Source organism: Falco cherrug, chromosome 14, assembly GCF_023634085.1.
Source record: "Falco cherrug isolate bFalChe1 chromosome 14, bFalChe1.pri, whole genome shotgun sequence".
Taxonomy (NCBI): Eukaryota; Metazoa; Chordata; class Aves; order Falconiformes; family Falconidae; genus Falco; species Falco cherrug.
The window spans coordinates 4,335,644-4,356,962 of record NC_073710.1 but is presented as its reverse complement, the minus strand read 5'-3'; the positions used below and the strand labels follow the sequence as shown (position 1 = coordinate 4,356,962).

The window sequence follows — 21,319 nt, the reverse complement described above, 5'->3', positions numbered from 1 at the left end:
AACTGCTTCTGGTGATAAACATTCAGGCAAAATGACTGAAAACATTGTCTCCACCACTGTCCTGAAGATCAGTGAACAATTAGAACTTGCCCACACTTGACTTCTCCAAGTTTAAAATCTGCCAGCTAACAACTGGCAAAGAGCACAGATAAAAATCAAACAAAATTGACTTCTTGGTTCCTTTGATATTTTTTTTTCCCCCTCAGCTTTTAGTGGTGTTGACAAGATTAGTAGAAGATGCAAAAATATCTTTTTGTCTCTTCAAACCCCTTGTTGATCTATTTTGACTTATTATTTTGTTCCAACAAGCATGCCCCAGCTTCTGGAGTTCATCAGCCTAAAAGATCATTTAGTACTTTCTATTCTCAGACCAGCTCTTATTAACCTAAAACTTTCAGTGAATAATGCCTGTGCATGTACAGTGTGTGATTAAATAGAACTATATTCAGGGCTTTCATGTGTGAATTCTGCTTGGGAGAAAAATTGCCGTGCTGCTGGACAGCACATTTGAATTTTCCTCCCTATCACAATTATTTATTATTTCTATTAGCTAATGTTGTTTTACTCCTAATTATGGGTAATTAGATGATGAGTTGTCAGCACAATCAATTCACTTAGAAGCTTCTACATTTAATTAACTCAAGATGGTTTTGAACATTTAAATGTCAAAACAACATTTAGAAAACAGAACATTAACATGTTGTTCATTGAACTGTACATTATAGAATGTGACTTAAAGAACCAAAGGTTTCAGTGTGATGACAGCTCTCAAATTCTGCTTGTAGAGAGTCCAAATTTGCTGTACATCTTGACAGCTTTACTACAATGGCTTCAGGCTTAGCAGGTCACCTGTTACAGAGCTTCAGGGCTGCTCTGAGAATATGAGCTACTGCAGGGCTTGGTGGATAACAGAAAAACACCCTTACCAAAACCAGCGTCAAGGAAACCTTCTCCAGCCTCAGCCTCCATGCATTTTTACGGGTTCAGCACAGGGATGGTTCCTCTCAACAGAAAATGGAAAAGAATGGTAGAATCAAAACCGTCATCCACTGAAGAAGGGCTCTAAGGCAGAGGAAGGTTTAAGATGACAAGGCCTGCACAGCCGTGTATATTCTGGACTACGTGATAAGGGATGAGGGATGCACCCATTTCTGTCTGGTTTCACCCAGTTCTGAGAAAGGATGGTCAACAGCTAGTCAGGAGAAGACTGATAGGAAGTTTCAGAGAAAGAATCTGGCCCACCCACAGTTTTGAATTTAATGTTACTACTGCTGAAAAAGCACCCTTAAAAGTCTGACAAATTTCTTTGGGCACACAGGAAAGATAGTTCTGGGACCTTCTGAACAGAATCATTTTTGGAAATAATCTTAAAGCAATGAAGGTCTGTTACAAGAAGGGACACAATGGGTCTGTTAACACAATGGTGAAAACAGCTGAGACAGATAGCGTGGTATAATCAGAATACAGAAATTATACAGAACTTACAGATTAAATTTGCTGAGTAAAGCATTGTGACAGTGTTCTGTCACTATTCAAGCTGACAGAGACAGAAATCAAATTGTTCCCGTAGTGCCAAACACTATCGAAGTTTTGCATTATATTTGATCTGCATTTCAAGAGCAGACTAGTCAGAGTAGTATTACAAGAGATATTTCAGTTCACAATAACCTATAATTTTTTTCTAATAATTTAAAGATCACATTTTCTCAAAAGAGGACACTGAGAATGTTATTAATATAACAGCTGAAACTGCTCGATACGTACAGTGAAGTTCATTGGTTCATTTGTTTGTTCATTCATTTGTTTGAGCATACCTTTCCAAAACAATCATTAAGCAACGTACCTTCCCATCTTAACATTAAGATTTCCTATTTGACATGTGAAATCCTAAGACTGATGTTACAAATCTGAGCAGCTAATTAACATGTTAGCGTGGTTGTCTGTTCCTGGCAATAGCCTCAGTCTCTTTCTGCTCAATGGTGTACAGCCTTGCAGTGGAAGAAGGGGTGAAGGACAACAGCCTAGCCAGATGTTCTGAAGGACACCAGGCACTGTGTTGTTCATTAAGAATAAACAGGGACTCGGCCCCGGGGGCCCTTACAGACCCTCCTGGAGATGAACAGAGGAAGGAGGGGAGAAGAGCTCTCCTGGTTTTGAAAATACACGTGGGAAGATCTTCCTGTCCTGAGACTACACCGAGCTTGCAAGGTACTGAGCCCAGGCTGGTAAATTCCAAGAGTTAATCCTTACCCCTACAGCGTCCAAATGTAAGGGTTTTCGTATCAGAGAACCTGCCAGATGCCAACTGCAACGTTCAAGGTAATATCTGATGAGGAGTTATCTTTTCCTGTTATCAGCGGGACTTTTGGAAGAAGGCTTGGAAAGGTTTTCGAGCTTCATGCCTTGCTCACAGTCAGCTAGATCACTGGATGAAGGTGGATTCTTGTGTTGTGAGCTTCAGGGCTACACATTGGCAAATGGTAGCTTTAAAGCTGCCTTTGTCCTGACTAAAAAGTATCCTTTTAAGAGATTCCTCTGCTAAAGATTCAGCGATGATGGGATCCATCCCGCCCTGTTCAAGTTTCAAACTCTTTTCCAGGTCAGAACTTCCAATACCGGGAAGGGCTTTTTAGGACAGAATCCAATCTATGGCCATCTTTCAGCTGACACATTCATTTGCTTAAATTTCTCACAAAATCCCCATGGCCATCCCAATGCAGCTTTACAATGCTGAACAAAGTAGCAAAACAAAACAAAACAAAAACAAAAAAACAAACACAACAAACCAAAAACAAGTCGCCAAGCATATTTCCAGCACTAAGTCGAGTCGTACATATTTCAATTCACATGGCGTTTGCTCTTTCGCATCCCTGGAAGTTATCCTACTTTTCACTCTGACAAGCTGTCACTGTTTCTAGTAACACATTTTTGTTTCAGTGTTGGTAGACTTTTCATTACCTTCTGTATCAGAAGAACTGTTTCCTACAGTACATATCCCAAATGCCTGAGTGAAAGCATGTCGCCTGCTTGCTTTAGTACCAAAGCTAGAACTTGAGAGTCAGCGCAAATGACAATAAAAAGAATCTACTGAGAATTTGGGGTGTCTCATACCAAGCAGACAGAATAACTGTAAGGCCTATAAAATAAACACAATTTCCTTGTGTTGTACAGTAGGCATTATTCATTACCAGTATGGTTTTGTTGTGACTGAGCTGCGTTTTGGTACTGAACATCAACAACATGACAGAAATGTTTCAGCCTTTCTCTTCTCTTTCTACAAACGTGGATGTAACAGTAAACCCGGGTGACAGGTACTCCCACACATACTGGTATTCAATCCGTCAGGCGCAGTTTGAACAGCATGGTGCCCAGATGAAGCCACGTAAGCCAGCACCTATTAGCTGCTTCCTTTGATTCTCCTGCTACTGCTCAGACACAGTGCAGGCTGTCGCAAAGGATAAGCAGCATTAAAACCAGACACACAAAAAAATATTATCCCAAACAAAGGCCAATAATGTACTCTGAAGGCTTTTTCTAATTCATTTTCTGGGTGTTAAAACAAACTGTTCTGTGAAGATCTCACATGAAGATTCAAGATCTCTGTATAGTTTGAGAAAGTTTAAAAAAATGCAGCATGCAGTGTAGCATTCTGGAGCTTCTCATAAAGGCTCAAAGGTGAAGAAGCAAAGTAATCATGATGAATGCTGTTTCCTGCTCTTACTCTTTTTCTCTCTGTATCTAAATTCCTTTCTATTACCAACCATAAGACACAATTTCCAAAGTTAATTTCACTTTATGAAGATACTGTTTAACTATGCTAGCACTGGGAATGCTAATTCTGCCTTTCCCAAAACTAACAATTCTTTACATATTATTTTCAGCTCCTAAAAGTGTCCAAAATAAGCTGGGGCAGCAAGATCAGTTTGCAGCTGTGTTCATGACTCTGCATTTCTATTCCTCATCATAGTTATGTTCCAGGTTCATACATGCAAACCCACTATTTTTCAAATGAATGAACTGAGAAAATTAAAAGTGCATGTCCTACAGGATATGAGTGAATTTGTGCACATACAGGAACACATACAGAGGAAGTTTTGGGCAACTCTAAAGTTTCTGGCTGTGTGCTCTATGAAGCCCTATGCTGTAGCATTAGACATGCCAAAAGTTGAACCCACAGTAAGACTGAAATAAATTTTAAAAAAAAAAAAAACAGAAATTCTCAGAGGCTGGTAAGTCTCTTGGAGAGCCTCAAATGGCCAATGAATTTCAGCTTGCAGAGCCACTATGCCATAATTGCATGGTTGTGAACTTTTACTAGTTGTTTGCTCCCTTCCAATCTGTCCATTTTTTAAATCATCACAGGCTTGTCACTGCTTGCACTGAAGCCTAAGGCTACATTCCAACTGCTGCTCCCGGTCTGTGGGGCAGGACTGCAACCCACAGCACGTGCTGCAAGCAGGGGAAAGGTCTGTGAAGCAAGGGGACTTGCTGCTCCCACTGAAAAGTCTGTATCTAAAATGGTCTTTGTTTCCATCAAGGTTGTCCTGGATGCTAATGAATTTCCTAAAGTTGGTTTTCTGGAAATTGTGCATAGAGAACTACAAAGGGATTTCCCAAACCACAAAAAAAATAATCAACCTACATCTGAGCTGGCTGCAATGGTGCAAGTTTGACAGAGTCAGGGTAACAGGAAAAACATCCTTCAATTTTGAGGCATGTTTGGACAGCATTGACTGCATTTCTCTAACACCAATATATTTGACTGAAATAATCCTTGAGGCAGGCACCAACTCCTCTTCCATAAGAGAGACAGAGTCCTGATCTTGAATCTTTCAGAATATAACCACATGCATAAGTAATAAATGTGGATATGTTTTAGCAGTCCCCCCATCTCGGTGAACTATCCATAAGTGACATCAAAGTACTGAATATTGCTGCTCTGCAATACTTACATAAATCATTACTATTTTGGGCACATTTCTATGTTGGCACCAACGTTAGTGGCTTACAAAAGGCATTTTTCTATGCTTATGCTTGGCATTCCTACTGGAATTGTAATAGTGAGAAATCATCACAGCCATCTAAAGGGGCTTGTGCATAAAGTGCCTGCTCCCTTAAACACTGCTTAAGCCTGAATGACTAATGGTCTTTTTCAAGGATGACTAGATTTATGCATCTTCCCTGTGAACTCGATGCTCCCATGAAGCCAAGAAATCTTTTATTAAAATACTAGCAATATAGTTACGTTTTACTCTCAAGACCAACAAACCTAAGATTTCTACGGAGTAGAATACTTCCCAAAGACCAAACTGCAAAAACGGCAAACAAGAAATGACTGAGAATCATACTACCCTCACAGAAAACTGGTTCTGAATTTCCAAAAATAAATTTCAACTCCAAACCTACCCTTTCATTCCTACAATCAAATACAGGTGCAGCTGTACAACCGTAATAAATGGCGGATACACACAGATGTGCAACTATCCAATTTGCAAACAAAGAACCCACATGTCAGTAGCATGGACGACCACGTCTTCGCTTCAAAGAGTTTAGTACTGTACTTTGGCAGGCAAAAACATACATGTGTTTGGGAGGCTCAACAGTGCAAGAAACGATCATACACTCATAATCAAAATCCAACTGAGGCCTTCTTTGAAAATTTGGCCCTAAATATTAAGCAGTGCCTGGGGGCTGATTAAAATTGACCTCTCCAGGGCATAGATCATGCAACACTAAGAAAACAAGCTGAAGAAACAGAAGCAAAGACTGCTGTTCCCTGCATCTTTATTGGTATGAAAGCTCTTAAGACGCCAAACAAGGGGGGTGTTCGGGGGGAGACGTTAATATCTGAGGAGAGAGATCAAAAGCAGTTAACGTTCCTGGCACTGCACTGTGGCATGTGTATCTTTATACTTTTAAACTTACAGTAAAAAACAAAACAAAAAAAAAAAAAAAAGAAAAAGAAACATTTCTTTGTTAAATCAAATATTGCCACATGTTACTCATTTAAGTTTGCTGTCCTCAGATCCAACTTAATTTAGTCTGCATTGAACATTTCTGATCTGAACATTTAATGTGGCAATGTTTTGCTCTGCCAGGAATATTATCTGAATGTTAAACATGAACTCAATTTATTCATCAGAATATGGCAAGCATGATACCAAAGGTCATTTTGTTTATATTGTCCTCTAGCTCCATAACTTATGGCCTGTTTCTTTCATCTTCAGACCTCAGAACACTCAACAATATTGGATGTTACAGTGTGGGTAAGAGAACTGGGTTCACTTTTTTTTTTTTTTTAACATTTTTATTTGGAACTGGGGGGAGGAAACAGCCTTGTTCGGCAACAAGGAAAAGCACAGAAAACATGCAACACATCTGCTACATTATGAACTGGTAATAGATACACAAGATAAGCCTGCCCTGGTATGGAGGATGTGTAAGAAGCTGTATGCCTTACACCTTACCATTCACAATGCAATTATAGCTTTTTTGATTTTTGAAGTAGGTGCTGATCTCAATCACATCATTATAAAACCACAATAACCTCATACACATTTTTCATGCAAAACATGGCCACAAAGTTGTCACAGAACCAGTGAGCCAAATTCTGATATTAATTACACTAGCAGAAGTTTGTAGTAGTATCATATGCATATGCAGCTCCACTTTTTAAAAATGTACCTACAGCAGCAAAGTTAGTACCTATCCCTTAGAAAGCATCATACCTTGCCTGTATTATACAGATGATTCTACCACTGAAAATTCTTGTCCCTCCTCTCCTCAGCACCCAAAGGCAACTTGAACCAAAAAGAATAGAACCACACAAACAGATAAGCAAGTAGATGAAATAAATGTGAACAGAAACATCTATTTCAAAATAAACAAAGTCATTTTCTCTCTGAAGTGACAGAAACATACTTCCATTCTTTACTATTTCTCATTACTTCTAAAGAATTATTATAGAGGAGTTCAGCCCACCTGCTGATAACTTAGTGGCAGTTTATCACTCCATTTGTTCAGATGTGATTTTTTTTTGCTTTATTGAAGAGTCAGTTCCTTCCTATTACATTGAATTGCTAGCACTTTCACACACTTGCTTATCAGATATCACAAAAGAAATATCCACCTGCTAATGCACTATCAATAAAATCTGAAGAAGCAACACTGATTATTGGTGCTTAGGCTTTTCAAATCCAGTCCATAGAAGCATTCAATACGTTATTGATACTTCCCATCAAAACACTCCTCTGTCCACTATAAATGGGAGACTGAAGAAAAATAAATGTCTCTAACTTTACCGGCAGGAGCATCTTTAAAGAAACCCAAAGCAAAAACACCCTAATGCCAAAGGCAGCCACATGCAGAAACTGCACCGAGAAGGCTGAACAGGTAAGGTGATGCAGACATTTGGAAGTTCAAGAGGACCAAATCCAGTGCAAGGCCCTTCCCAAAAGTGTCAGCGTCCCATCTAAGTGTGGGGCTAATCCACAACGGCATTTTCACAACAGTGGGATTTTTCTAAAATTTGCAGCAATGGGCTTATTCAGAGTTTCATGGCAAACCTGTCAAAAGCATTAGGTGTCGGACTAACTCTAATGTCACTGAAGTCAATTGCAATCTTAGCTCTGATTTCAGCAATGGAACAATCAAGCCGTCCCCAAAGGGTACACTTATAATGACACTTTAGAGGATGAAGTTATATTTTAAGTGTGCGTATTAGTAGATCCCATAGTTATATCTCGTTAATCATATATATTTGAAGCAAGTAGTTATGATCTCAGCAGTTAGTTCCATTCATTCAAAGGCTTCCATTTTTAAATTTCATAGATACAGCCACCTTAAGTTTAATAATTTCCAAGATTTTTTTTTTTTTATAGTGACAGACACACACAAGTGTGTTAATTGACAGAGTACCTTACCTACCTCCATAATGCATTCTTATGTTTTATATACAGGTAAGCTTCAAGAGTGCATTTCTTAATCCAATGAAATATTTATCAGATCTGAGATCTAAAGTGTACATATTCAATTTTTTATGCACACCTTTACATGATTCATGAAATTCACCCATAATGTGAGTTCTTTTCATTAAATTTTGTTTTTACGTATCATTGTTACTCTTTTTTTACAGCCAGATTTATATTGAACTGACAAATATCATTCAGGTATCTTTGAACAAAGTAGCTCTTACCTTTTGAAATCATGGAGGTCTGGTACCTGCAGTAGGTTTCTCTGTAAACAAACAAAAAAAGAAATAAATCCAGGATAATGTTAAATTTGCAGTGAAGCACAATGTGCTACATTACATGAGTTAGTTTCTTTATTAAGAGTTTCCTAAAGAATATTTTCAGAGATGGCTAGTGCTACATGGAATAACAGACATTAAAAATAATATTCTGAATGTATATAGAAAAGCACAATCTCACTTAACCCAAAATAGATTTTGTATTGAAAATTGAGTTTATTAAACAAATTTGTGTTCTCATACATCTTTTAAAGGGCAGCTGGATTTTCAGTCAAGAGCACACTCCTATAAACCAAAACTTAGATAAAGCTAAACTTAGACTTGCACATTGTACAAGGGACCATAATTTACTGGTAAGAAATAGTTTGACTACTGAGATGTGTGACACTTGCTTTTTTGTTTGTTTGGGGATTTTGTGTGTGTGTGTTTGTATTTGCAGCTCTGCTGCGATATGAGTAAGATACAGGCTTTTGTCATCATTTTACAGAATACAGCATGGAGGGTAGGAATATGGGAGCTACCTCAGACACAGCATGGAGGGCTGGGAGCTCTGTTACTTGAGCAGCACTAACTGGTCCAGAGCTCAAGGGGTTTGTGTGAGCTACCTATGGCTCCACGCCTTCCCATTCTGCTCAGTGCCTCCCAGCAGCACTCAGTGAGGCCGCCGTGAAGCACCCTTCATCACTCAACAAATGTTCTTTTGGCTGTCTCAGAAACAGCTACCCAACACTTTCTTAATGTGGGCTTGAACTGAAAGTCATGACAACCAGGAATACATTTTGGCCCTCTAGAAAACAGGTATATGTAGCAACACATTGATACCCTGCAATCCAGATACACAGAAATGTCACCACAGTTCAGCCAGCATTGTCAAGCGTGAAAAGCATTTATTTATATAACTTATCTAATAGGTAGTCGACGTCTCTCCTTAATCCTTCTGTATTACTGTCTTTTTTCTCTTTTTGGATACACAAGGCTTGGTTCTGCATGCTAAGAACATCTTTGAGGTACTCTCAACTCATATTGACTCAGTATGAGACAAGGGCTTGACACTTTGCATAATCTCGCCCTCAAAAATGCAAGTAACAAAGAAAAGTTTACAATGTCATTTTTCAAACTCCGCTGAACAGCATAAAACTGCTGATATTATGTTACAGTGTCACAAAATCATAGGGGAAATGCTTTAAGTTTCTAAATTGTTCGAGGCACCAAATTGCACTACTTAATGCTAACTGCACATCGTATTTATTTTTGTTAAGAGAAGGAATACTTTCAAGTACCAAACCCAGCTACTGACCCTTTACATGAACTAATTCCTCAATGAAGATTCAAATTACTTGCTTTCCCTTTATTTCAGTGGGAGGAAAAGAAAATCCAAACACCATCCCTCTTTCCTTCATAGTTAAGATCAACATTTGCTCAAACATGAGTTATGGGCAGAAGACAGAATGTGTCTGTTGTGAAAACGGGTGTAGAAAACATCTCTCAGGCTGAAAATTTAATTGAAGTTCAAAACCAGCAAAAGAATTATGACTTTTAATACTAACTCCTGCATACTGTAACAATGCATGTTGTACACATATGTATACAAACAGTGTGTATAGCTTTACATGTTTTATATATATATTGCACTTTAGGTAGTCAACTGGTTGAGATCACGATTTTGTTCTTCCTTGAAAAAGTTATTGTTACAAATACGAGAAAAATATTCCTGTGGCAATTCCAGCGACGGGACTTCTGAATAGTCTGAGATTTGAACTCTGTTTATGGTCCAGAAAACATATAGTATTTTTGCAATTAAAACATAATCTAAAGAGACTTGTTTAATGGCTGAAACCACTGTAAACACTAAGTTCAACTACTAGAAAGAATGGAAAGTGACCGCAAGATTAATTTGCCTTGAAGTTTTCCTCTATAACCTTATAATTTGGCACGCCAAGCAATATATTCACTGGCATTCAGCAATATATCCCTAAGAAAGGGCTCCAAAACACCAGACTTTTCAGATTGGGAACATAACAAGATCACTAAAAGAAGTTTTGAACTGTGTGTCTGAAGTTTTAGTTAAGTTAGCCACAGCTCCTAGAGATGCTTTAAAAAAAATAATTACCTAATTTTTCAGTGTTTTCAATTCTCCACTTGGTCAGAATTTCGCAAACTTGCACAAAAACTTTCTCTAGCAACTGGCCATAAGCTTGCTGGCTTTCAATAGGTAAAGGAATACTGTCCCCCTCCAGAGAGAAGAAACATTATTTAGGCATCAAGATTATCCTGAACCTCTACTCAAAAGAAAAATACACAGGTCTGGAAGCATTCCTCAAGCTGAGTATGCATGCCTGTGGCTGGGCTAGACCTTTTGTTTCACTCTTGTGGAACTCTTTCCCCAATCAAATAATACAAGTGTTGATAGCTCAATCTTTTGCAGTTCTCATTAGTGAGGCCAAAGGTGGGAAGAGAAGCTGACTTACTCTTTCCCTCTCAACAGGAGAGGATCACCACAGAGATGTCCTTTGTGTTATGCACCAGGTTATCAGCCTGGTGCATAAGTCATGTTTTACACTCATGTAGAAAATGAAGAAAAAAAAAAACAACAGGAGAAACTGCCACTCTTTTGCTAGTTCAAAGCAAAAAAAGCACTTAAACAATTCATAGTTTATAACAAGGCAGATCACAAAGAATAAAAGAAAATTAATGTTACATAAATCATGTAATCTCTTTCCTAATACAGTTCATTAGAGCTTCAAGAGTAAATCAAAATAACACTGCAAAAAAAAAAAAAAAAAAAAGCAAGCTGAGATAATTAGGTTTGTACAGCCAACTTACTCTGCTAGAATTTCAAGACACTGTGAAAAGCACACCAACAAATTTTTGGTTAAAAGCATTACTAGAAAGAGTCCTTTCCCTTTGAAAAATGGCTTAGCATATCCGAATACTGCTCCATGCTGCTTTTTCTCTTTCCCGGTTTTAAAGCAAATGCATGGTACATTCAGGTAAGTATTCAGGAAAACAAAACAGAAGAGCTGAGAATCTGAAGTGACCGGGACATAGAACCTGTGGGCAGGCCACGTTCCTTTTACAGCAATCCAGGAAGGCAGAAGAGTACAGATTCTTATGCTTTCACTTACCCTAGAGAAAGAAAACAGGCAGCGAGTGAAACCTGCTGGACTCGACACTTACAGCCCTGGAGACTATGGATCTCCTTTGGGTTTTTTGTACTTTAAAGCCATAGTACATTCTTACAAGTTCAGTAGAGCTGCGAGGAAGAGAAGCTTAGCTATGCCTCAATGAGCAGCTACATACTTTAATAAGTTGCTACATCCTGTACACTATATAATATTTATATGTCTTAGCATTTTTTAACTTCTCAGAAATTTCTACCAATGAAAATTTTAGCAATTTGCCTGCATCTGCCCAAAGCTGCTTGGATATTTGACTGCATAAAGATTTATTTTTTTTTAAATACGTACTAGCATAGTCTATGAAAACTAGTAATTTTTTTCTAGGCTTGAAAAATCATGAGCACTTCCTAATGCCAAAGATCCTCTTCTAGATTACTAATAAAAGATACGAGACAACACAATATATGTGGACATGGGAGGTATGTCAAAGTCTCCCCAAACTTATGCTGGGATTTTTTTTACAGAACACAATAGAAATATCCCTCAATCCAAGCCAAATACCTAAGGTTCTTATTGAAGTTAAATTCCTGAAGTCACTGGACTAAATCCTAGCTTCAGTTAAGACTCAGTTAAGACTTTGTATGCCTAAAGTCTTACATAGAGACTAGAGAAAGGACTGCAGTAGTTCACCTTAATTTCTCACTCCATAGACAGAATTTCCAGGAATAAAATGCAGTACAGTGGTGATGCTGATGGCCATGAGAATCTGCATATTTTCACTGCATATATTAAAAAATGTCAACCCTAAACAGATATTTAATATGCACATCTGTACGTACAGTATGACAGCCTTGTCATTCACTACATAGCACCATTGGTTAGAGGTTCAACTCAATCATCCCACCGTGCCACACGGGTTCCTCATACACATAGGGGAAGCACTAGCACATCCCCCAGGATTGCAAAACTGTATCCCAAGAGATGAACCAGTCTTACATAAATCATCACAACACCAGCTCAACTTTCAGATGCTGGAGGAAAAGGTAGGAGCAATGGTCCAGAATCTGGGCTAACATATCAAGCCATGGGTTCAGAAACTTCTCTAGGACCCCTAGAAAATCCCTCATGCTTTTGTCTACCTTGCAAGGTGAGATCATACTACACAAGAATGACTGCTTGGGGAAATATTATGAGAATGGGATGTCTGGGAAATAGCTAAGATTCAGAAATGATAATAAAGTGGTAAGGAAATACAGTATGCAAAAAATATGCAAGAACAATCAATAGAACAACTAGAACCAGGCAAGCAGGAACAGATGGAAAATGTTATTCAGAAACTAGAAAAAGCATCAGTAAGTTCTCAGAGAGGGAGACTGCAAAACATAATCAACAAGACTTACTTTGGGGGGGAAAGTAGCAGACAGGCAAATGAAAATAATGTGTTAATCAAACCCAAAACAAGGCTAAAGACACTCAAGCAAGTTAAAGATGCAAAATCCTCCATATTAACGGTTCTACTGAGTCTCCAAACCACAACCCAGGTACAGCCATTTGCGCAGCATTCTCTGGAACAAGCTACTTTATAGTTCAAGAGCAAGACAATTAAAAAAAAAATAATTAAAATCTACCTTTGTCATGTGTAGTCTGGGAGCATGTAAGAGAATACTGTTTCCGATGATGTGCTGGAAACAAGGCACCAGTAGTGACACATGAAGCCCAGACCCAGCAGGTACAGCAGAGCAGGCTAGCATGCTTCCTACTCTGAAGTATTTGGCTTTATGCTTTCTTGGTTCCCTTTGTACATTACAAAATTATGAGTTCTTTACGGTTATAAAATAAGTTAAGCTTGTATTTTTTCAGATATCAAGTGCTACATGCCAGGTAGCCAAGTAAGACAAGAACCAATTAATCACTTTTAAACACAAGACTTGCAAGAGTTGTCATTGAAGAATCATGTAATGTATTGCTCACAAGTATTCAGTTTGTTGCCATGTATCTCTGAAAGCATTCACTACCTGAAAATTGCAGTTTCCGTAGTAATTATTAGTCTCCTGGGTTTTAATCTAACCAATAAGCAGGAAAAACACCAGGTGATTTAGATGACCAACCATTTACGGGCAAGAACTACCCACTAAATGATATTTATAGTCATTCCTTAATAATCCACAAGCTGAACTGTGTTCTCTAATTATACTGCAGATACTTACACAATCATGAATACAACTGTAGAAGTCAGAACGATGCACAAAGAAGCAAAAATGTTGAATGCATCATGTAAATCACATACAATACATAAATTTACTATCATTGAGTATATTTGGCAGTTAAAACTACTGCTCTTGTTTTGTACTTTTCTCTTATGAGAAACAACAGTGTCTCACAACACTTCTGCACATTTCTTAATTTTGCAGACTGAAGCTGAGACAGATGATACAATTTCCTCAAGCAAAACACAACACCGGAGCCAGGGACAAATGCAGATGTCTTAATTTTCAGTGCAGGAATTATTCCAGACTTCATTCTTTCATTCAGTGCTGAAGATAGATGTTACAAAAATAATTTACGCTGCTTTAGGTTTATTTTTTAGATTTCAGTGGAATGGTCTTTTTAATTTGGTAAGTGAAATGAATACAATGTAATCCTTGAAATAAATCCTGCCATTGAATTATGCTTGGCAAAACGGAACCCTAACCTGTTATTTGCACAGGCAATGAATTCAAATTTCAAAATAGCAAATTTCAGCAAAATAAGTTGGAAGAGTTCAACCAGTCAATTTTTCTGTTTAAAAGATCAGTTTTGAACCTCTGACTTTCCTCAAAGTATGCAGAAGGAACGTGTTTTCAAGAATATTATTATCCATTATGGGTGTACAAATACTTAAATTAATTTCTTTTAACAAAAGGTTAGCCAGTAAAATTATTAAAGAAGCTGCCCCCCCCCCCCCCAAAAAAAAAATGCACTATGTTGTTCAGAGATATTGGTTACATTGTGAGGAAAACACGAGCTAACTCCAGGGAATAAAGAGCAAGTTTTATTAGCCACTAAAAAAAAAAAAAAAAAAAAAAAAAAAAAAGCGCAGAGATACATTTCACAATATTATGGATACCTTTAAATGTGTTTAAATGTGTAATTTCTGCACATTGCATGGGTTATTGGGTACAAATGCATGGGAACAAGTGTGCAATCACAGAGACGATCCCACTGCAACAACAGGAGCAAACCTGAGGAAGGAGTCAGGTCCTGCTAAAAGACACAAGCTTGTCCTTGCAGGGAGCAATTCTACAGCAACAACCCAAGGGCAGGCTGCCTGCCCTTCTGCTCCCCCAGCTCTGGGGACAGCAAAGCATCTGGTCCTTCAAAGCATCCTGCCACCTCACTGCTAACCCAAACTGATTTCCACGTCTACAACTTGAGCTTATTCCCCATTTTAAAAGCCTTTTCGTGGTTAAAGGAGATATAGAACCATGATGACAATCCACAAGACACCACAAATTTCATGAAGACAGAATTACTGAGTCAGGGCAAGAAAACGTCCTTTGGAATTGACTCAGATCCTAATATTTTTCCTCAATAACTTTGCCAAGCAATAATAGAGAAAAAACAAACCACAGTCTGGTTTCTGGGTGGCTAAAATGGTTATATCCCAGGCATAAAATACCAAACAAAACTGTCTTTTAATAAAAAAACTTTCCTTCAAATGTAAAATTGATACTTTTTTCTGGTTTATGGATAATTTAGCTTGATTACTATAATTGTCAGAAATATGCTGAAATATAACTCTCTTCTTTAAACAAAGATTGTCTTACATGCTTGGGATCAATCCATTGACTCTTTTGCACTGGTAGAATAATGCAGAGGATAAAGTTTTAAAGAGACCCAGAAATTTGCCTGTCCTGACCCACTAAGCAGCGCAGAAGGAGTGTGACACTCCCCATGCTTGCTTACAACGTGCAAGATAAAACGAGCAAGAAGCCAACAGCACCCAAAGTGCTGCCCAGCTAAGAGAGGGAGGCACACAGTGCTAGACCTTGGCTGCAGGTGTAGAAGAAGCACGTGCAACTTTCTGGAGGTGTAGAGCGTACAGGACATTATGTTGCCCCAACCAGCTGGAGGGAGGCTGCCTCCAGCAGCACTCCAAAGTCAAAATGCCTCAAGCCAGCTCCACTCCGCTGTGCCTTTGCTCACCACCCCCAAGCATGGCTAATGCACTTTAACACACAATTTAATCTGTATGGTTACCTCCCAGAGAAAACTAATTCTCTGTATGGTTCCTTGAAAAAATATGCAAGACCTTGGAGACAGACAATATTGACACTTTTCAGTCTCTTGATGTTAACTTCAATACCCAAGTAGTTCCCATTAACACACGGACAGCATTAAATGATGTACACTGACAAATGCATCCTCCATTCAAATTATATCACCTAGCAAAAAAGCAGACCATACATGCTCAGCCCTAGTTTCTGGACTTACAGTCTTTTGTAACTGAAAACAAACTCTCATTTACTCTGAAGCACTGGAAAAACTAGCTGAAGTTTCATTTATTGCAAACTCCTGTTCTATAAGCAATGAGTTACTGTGTAATTTTAAAATTGCAAGTCACCATCTGAAATGGCTTGTCCATCTCTGTTCTTATTTCATACTCTGATTACTGAGATACCATCCTCAGGGGTTTTTTATTGTTAGTTTTGGCTGGTGCAAAGCTAAATCAGGCCAGAACACTACTACACGATGGTGTACCTTCACTGAGAATGAACTACCTGTTCACAGATTTCACAGTCTATCACAGTCTTCACCCAACTTCTCAGTATCAAATGAGAGATGTCATCACCTAACAGCTTGGCAAATGGCACCTTTTGCTAAATGAAGCCTGGAAAAAGTTGCATTGACTTCTTCTGAAGCTTTTATCTGTCCAGTTCACTTTATGTGGACACAAGGTCAGAGCCTCAACAGCAACATCAGAGACTGAGCCAGGAAACAGTGGAGCTGAAACCGGGATGTGCATGGGGTTATTTAACTTCCAACTAAAATTAAAGACTGCAAAAAAGAGCCTGACAACCTTCAGTTGAAGAACTACTCAGAATTGAACAAAGAAAAGTCTGCATAGTGCTGGCCTCTATTTACTTACAGACTCCCAAGCTACTCCTTTCTTCATCAAAATGTTCTCCACGAGCTTTCCGTCAGTGTCATTCTTCAAACGATAGCCAAGTCAGAGAGTGACTATAAAAGTTTGCTGCAAACATTTAAAAACCGAGCAAATTTCTTGGCGTTACTGATATAGTCCTTTATAACACATTAAAAGTCCTTTGAGAGGGTTTTCTTGTTGGTTTTGTGTGCGTTTTTAAACCTCAAGGTCTGTTTAAACAGTCAGGTCAAACGGAATTTTGCAGCATATGTTTTACATACCCTCGTTCATCTGTTCACTGTAACAGCTTCTCAGTTTCTGTCACTCAGAGTAAAATATGTCATCTTCCTGAAAGCTTTAATAGCAATAGAAATACTATTAAAACACTAGCAAACTCTTGCTCAGCAATCAAATATTTAAGTGATACACCACATTTGGCATTTCTACTGCTGCATATTGTAGCTTCTTTTTCAGAATGCTTTACACATACTGTAATTTATTAGGATTTCTTCTAGTGAGTAATTTGTTCTAATTTGCTTGAAATATATAATACCTATTAGTTATAGATTACACTTTTCTTTTTTCTGGCCCTCCAATGTTTCAGCTTTATGAAGCTTAAAATAAAAAAGTCCAGTCCCCAAAACTGGCAGAATTTACAATCTATTAAGATTCCACATACCATCTTCTTATCAGCGCTTCATATTAAACAGAGAAAAGATGAACTGTAACATAGCTTTCACTAAAAACCAACCACAAAACACATACATGATCAAAAGCAAGAAACTGTAGTAGTATGAATAAACTGGTGAGATTGTTTTATGTGAAATCTGATGGAGACTTTGCTACAAGGGGATCTCCAGTTTGGAGTGTACATGACTTAATATTGGTAGGACTGTTTTCCATGTAGTGCTCCTAAGGATAAAACAAGCTCCCTTCATAGCTTGTCTGCATGTTGGCAGATGTCTGTTGTTAACAAAGGAGTCTTGCGTACTCTGTTCTCTCCTGGAGTTTTAATTTTGTTCTTTTATTTCTGTGTCAGTTCCTTTTATCTACAATGAAAGTCACACATCCTGAAAGCATAGTTCCTTGTGCATATGGAATACCTAACTCTAATGTAACTATACATACATACACATATGTAGAAAACATACTTTTTTAAAATTCCATTACAAGAAAAAAAAAATCAGGGAATAATCTAATAATCTTTGGAATTTGAAATTTGAATTTGATCCTTCACTCACTACTGCAAAATGGTCCTAAAAAGCCTTTGGTCTTCCAGTTTTATGTACCCCATTTTACATGTGAGATCTTCTCACGAAAGACAATGCTTAATGTTTTGTCAGGTCTCAGATCTTTGACCCATCAATAAAGAGCATGCTTCTGGCATACAACGGACAAAACTTGTCCCTGGAATACCACCACAGGGGCTGCCTTTTGTACATTACATAACTATTATTTAGCACTTCAAATGAAATTTGCATGTCAGAAAAGTTTTAAGAGCAGATTTCTATCTTATACGTACATTAGCAACTCTTCAGAGGTTACCTGGCTAATTGAATACCATCACAATTCCCCTGCACTGGGCCTGTGGAACAAACTGCCATTCAAACATGCAATGGAAACAGGGAATGCAATATGGCAAATTTAATACAAAGACTTTTAACAGGGATTGCCAGAGGAGCTCTCAAAATTAATCACTTTCAGACAGAACAATGTTGCTAATTCCTATTTAAGTTTGAAATATTTAACACACTGATTTCACAGTGTAGTTCAAAGAACATACTCCTCCTTTGCAGAGGCAACAAGGGACTAAGTTTCTATAATAGGATTGCAAGAGCACCAGAGCAGCTCCGCAGCAGCTTATGAAGATGGTGTGTTAGCCTGGTTACCAGGATATTTGCTCCATCAGTTTAGTTCAACAATAAGTTTTAAAGAAAACCAAGCCAAAATAAGGGATAAACAACAGTCCCCTTTTCTACAGAACAACAGGGCTCACCAGTGGCTGATACCAGAACAAACTGAGGCCCAGGTCTCACTGCATGCAGCGGGCTGGATGTACCCATACATCTATAAGTTAGATCTGTTTCGTTTCCCAGCATGTGCTGATCAGTTTTTATGTCAAACAGATGCACATGTAAACTGCTTATTGCCAAGTCTTTCTTCCTTTTACGCTTTGTTCCCCTTGCCAAATAAACATGCTTAGGTTGTATGTCTGATCATTGCACACCAGCTGCCACAACTTCCTGCAAGGAAAAAGACACAAGCGCCAAGATTCAGGTGAACCGAACAGCTAAGTGCTATCACCACACCTAGGCCTGGCCTAACGTGGAGACATTCCCCAACAACAGGTAAAGGCCTTATACAAATAAATTACGGGATGCATCAAGAAAGACCAGGAAGAAAACAGGTGAATAACTAATCCTTTAACCTTGGCAGTGTTTACCAATATCCTTAAAGCTGACATCTGAGAAAACAAAAGTTTTAGTTAAGAATTTTATTGGCAGAGCTACCAATCCTATTGGCTTTCAAGTGTCAATGAAATGCACTGATCCTCATTTCTACAGGAAAAACTCTTACAGAGCTTGACGCGAGGCCCAAAGATTCCCATTTACCTCAACTGCCTTTAGACTGAGCCATAGAGCTCTTTACATTCTACATAAGATGCATGAAAATACATTAGAAGTAATCTAATTTAATTAAATCTTTGCTTAATTACATCCACTGGAGCTGAACTGTCAGATACAGCTTGAGTTTCCACAACCTTTACAGGAAAAAAGACATATAAAGGGGTTTAAAACACTATGTTGGAAGTCTAATGCTTATGCATTGGAAAAGCTTTGCTAATATTTATCTACAGGACATAAGAACTTGAAAGTTTCATTTAGTTTGGTTTATTCTGAAGCTGCATAGGATTAAAATGACATCTAAACACTTGAGTGGATCCCAGCTATGCCACAAACCTCACTCATCTTCTTCTTGTGGAAGAGGATTTATGGGCTTTTAGCATCCTAATAAATGTCTCAAGTTTGTTACGGCAACATATACTGTGTATACTGTAACATATATGGTAAAGTATACAGTGACGCATACTGCGGCCACAGTGCAGCATGGCACATGGCGCACGATCTGTAGAGACTTTGGAAGGAGTAGATCTGGGAGACAGCTGTCTGCCATTGCAGGGGACTAGATCAGGAACGCATGCTTCCCAGTTATCGTCTTTCCTTTTAAATCACACCCTCAAATATTTACACACAAAAATACATAAGCACATGAGCACACAAACCTTCCAAATGCACTGGCGAAAGATTTACTCACTACTCAATACTGTATCTCTTCTAGAATACGAAATTCAAGCTGCATAAAACAGTTTAGCAAAAGGATATACTAAAAATCATCTTCAAAGACCATAGAAGTTAATGTGAGTTCAGTTAACTAAATCACACAGAATCATCTTGTTGCGGTATTGTAGATTAGTTTTCATTATATGAATCCTGCAGGCTTTTGAGTGTAAGGCAGTTACAGGCAGCTCCTGGGGGATGAGCCATTGTTTCCTCATCTTTTCCACCTATATTTGATGCCCATTTTTCATGTAGCTACAGACTGAAAATGTATAGTTTATAAACACAACATTTTATTTTGCTAAGACAACAATCCAGATACACAGTAATTTCTTTTCTTCGGCCATAGCATTGGCACATTAGAAGAAAATGCAAGTGGGATTAATCCTTATCCGACACAAAGATCCATTTCTAAAACATTAATTCCTTCTACGGACATCCATAGGCTGTAGCCACTAGGCAGCATAACCACTGCAGTCTTGTTTCCTCTCAGTGCAAGCATGACAAAGAAAATGGCTGGGAACTCCGCTAATTCTGCTTTCAGTTTATCAGCTGACCATACACAAGCCCCTTTTACTACATCCCAGTTACTTCAGTCACAAGAACTGGCTTAATGAAATCCACCTCTGTACGGTACCCAAGCTGAAACCCAAACCTGAACTCCTAGTTGCACGCTACAGACCATTTCTCTTCACAAAGAAAACTCCCTACTGCCTGCGGGTAGTTAATATAGAGGTTATTGCTCCATTCACTTCTCCCGCAAAGTTTCAGTAAAGCACACAGCTCTTTCATTCTTCAAAATACCTGGTGGCCAGCTTCAGGGTGGACTTTTTAGACAGGACTAGATTATTTCCTTCTTAGTACTTTATACTAATGCTTTTATCATCGCATGCTAATCAACGGGAAAATATAGTTCCTGTTCTTGAGCATGTTAATGTATAAAAAGTACTGATTTTATAAAATTATTCTTTTAATTATGTACTTGAAAAACTGCTTAGATATGTGAAAATTAAATAGATCTAATGAAGTGCAATGGAGTGCTAAGTTTAATTAAACAAATTAAAAAATTTGCAGAAAAGATATTAAGTGATCTTTTGAAATGGAAATGGTAAACTTAGTTCTACACTTCACGTCAAGATTACAGCTGAGTGGGTAAAATACTCCCAAATGCACCCTGGCAAATTCTGCAGGGCAAACAAAGTATGCATCTACACATAAGATTTCTTTTAAATATTTGCTCAGATGATAAAATTGTTTGTCCACACTTTGTCTTTACTTTTAACAAACATCCTAGGAAAGATGCTTTCTCAACACGCTTTTTTCTACGAACACCACATTTTTACTGAGTCTTAGAGAGAATAACTTTTAAATAATCATTCTCAGCATCTGTGCATCTCCTGAAAACCTGAGTACAAGTGCTCTGCTTCCCAGATACACAAGTGACAAGCACCATGCAGGTGACCTGTCACATCTCTCCAGCATCGCCCCA

At 38.2% G+C, this 21,319-nt stretch overlaps 1 long non-coding RNA gene across 3 annotated transcripts in view; it reads right to left on the bottom strand.

Moving 5' to 3' along the window:
- The window catches only part of LOC129737328 (uncharacterized), a 770,208-nt gene that overhangs the window by 212,165 nt on the left and 536,724 nt on the right, over positions 1-21,319 (bottom strand). For all 3 annotated transcript variants that reach the window (XR_008735059.1, XR_008735060.1, XR_008735061.1), the window contains exon 7: positions 8,195-8,235. This is a non-coding gene — a long non-coding RNA (uncharacterized LOC129737328). The remainder of the gene's footprint in view (positions 1-8,194; positions 8,236-21,319) is intronic.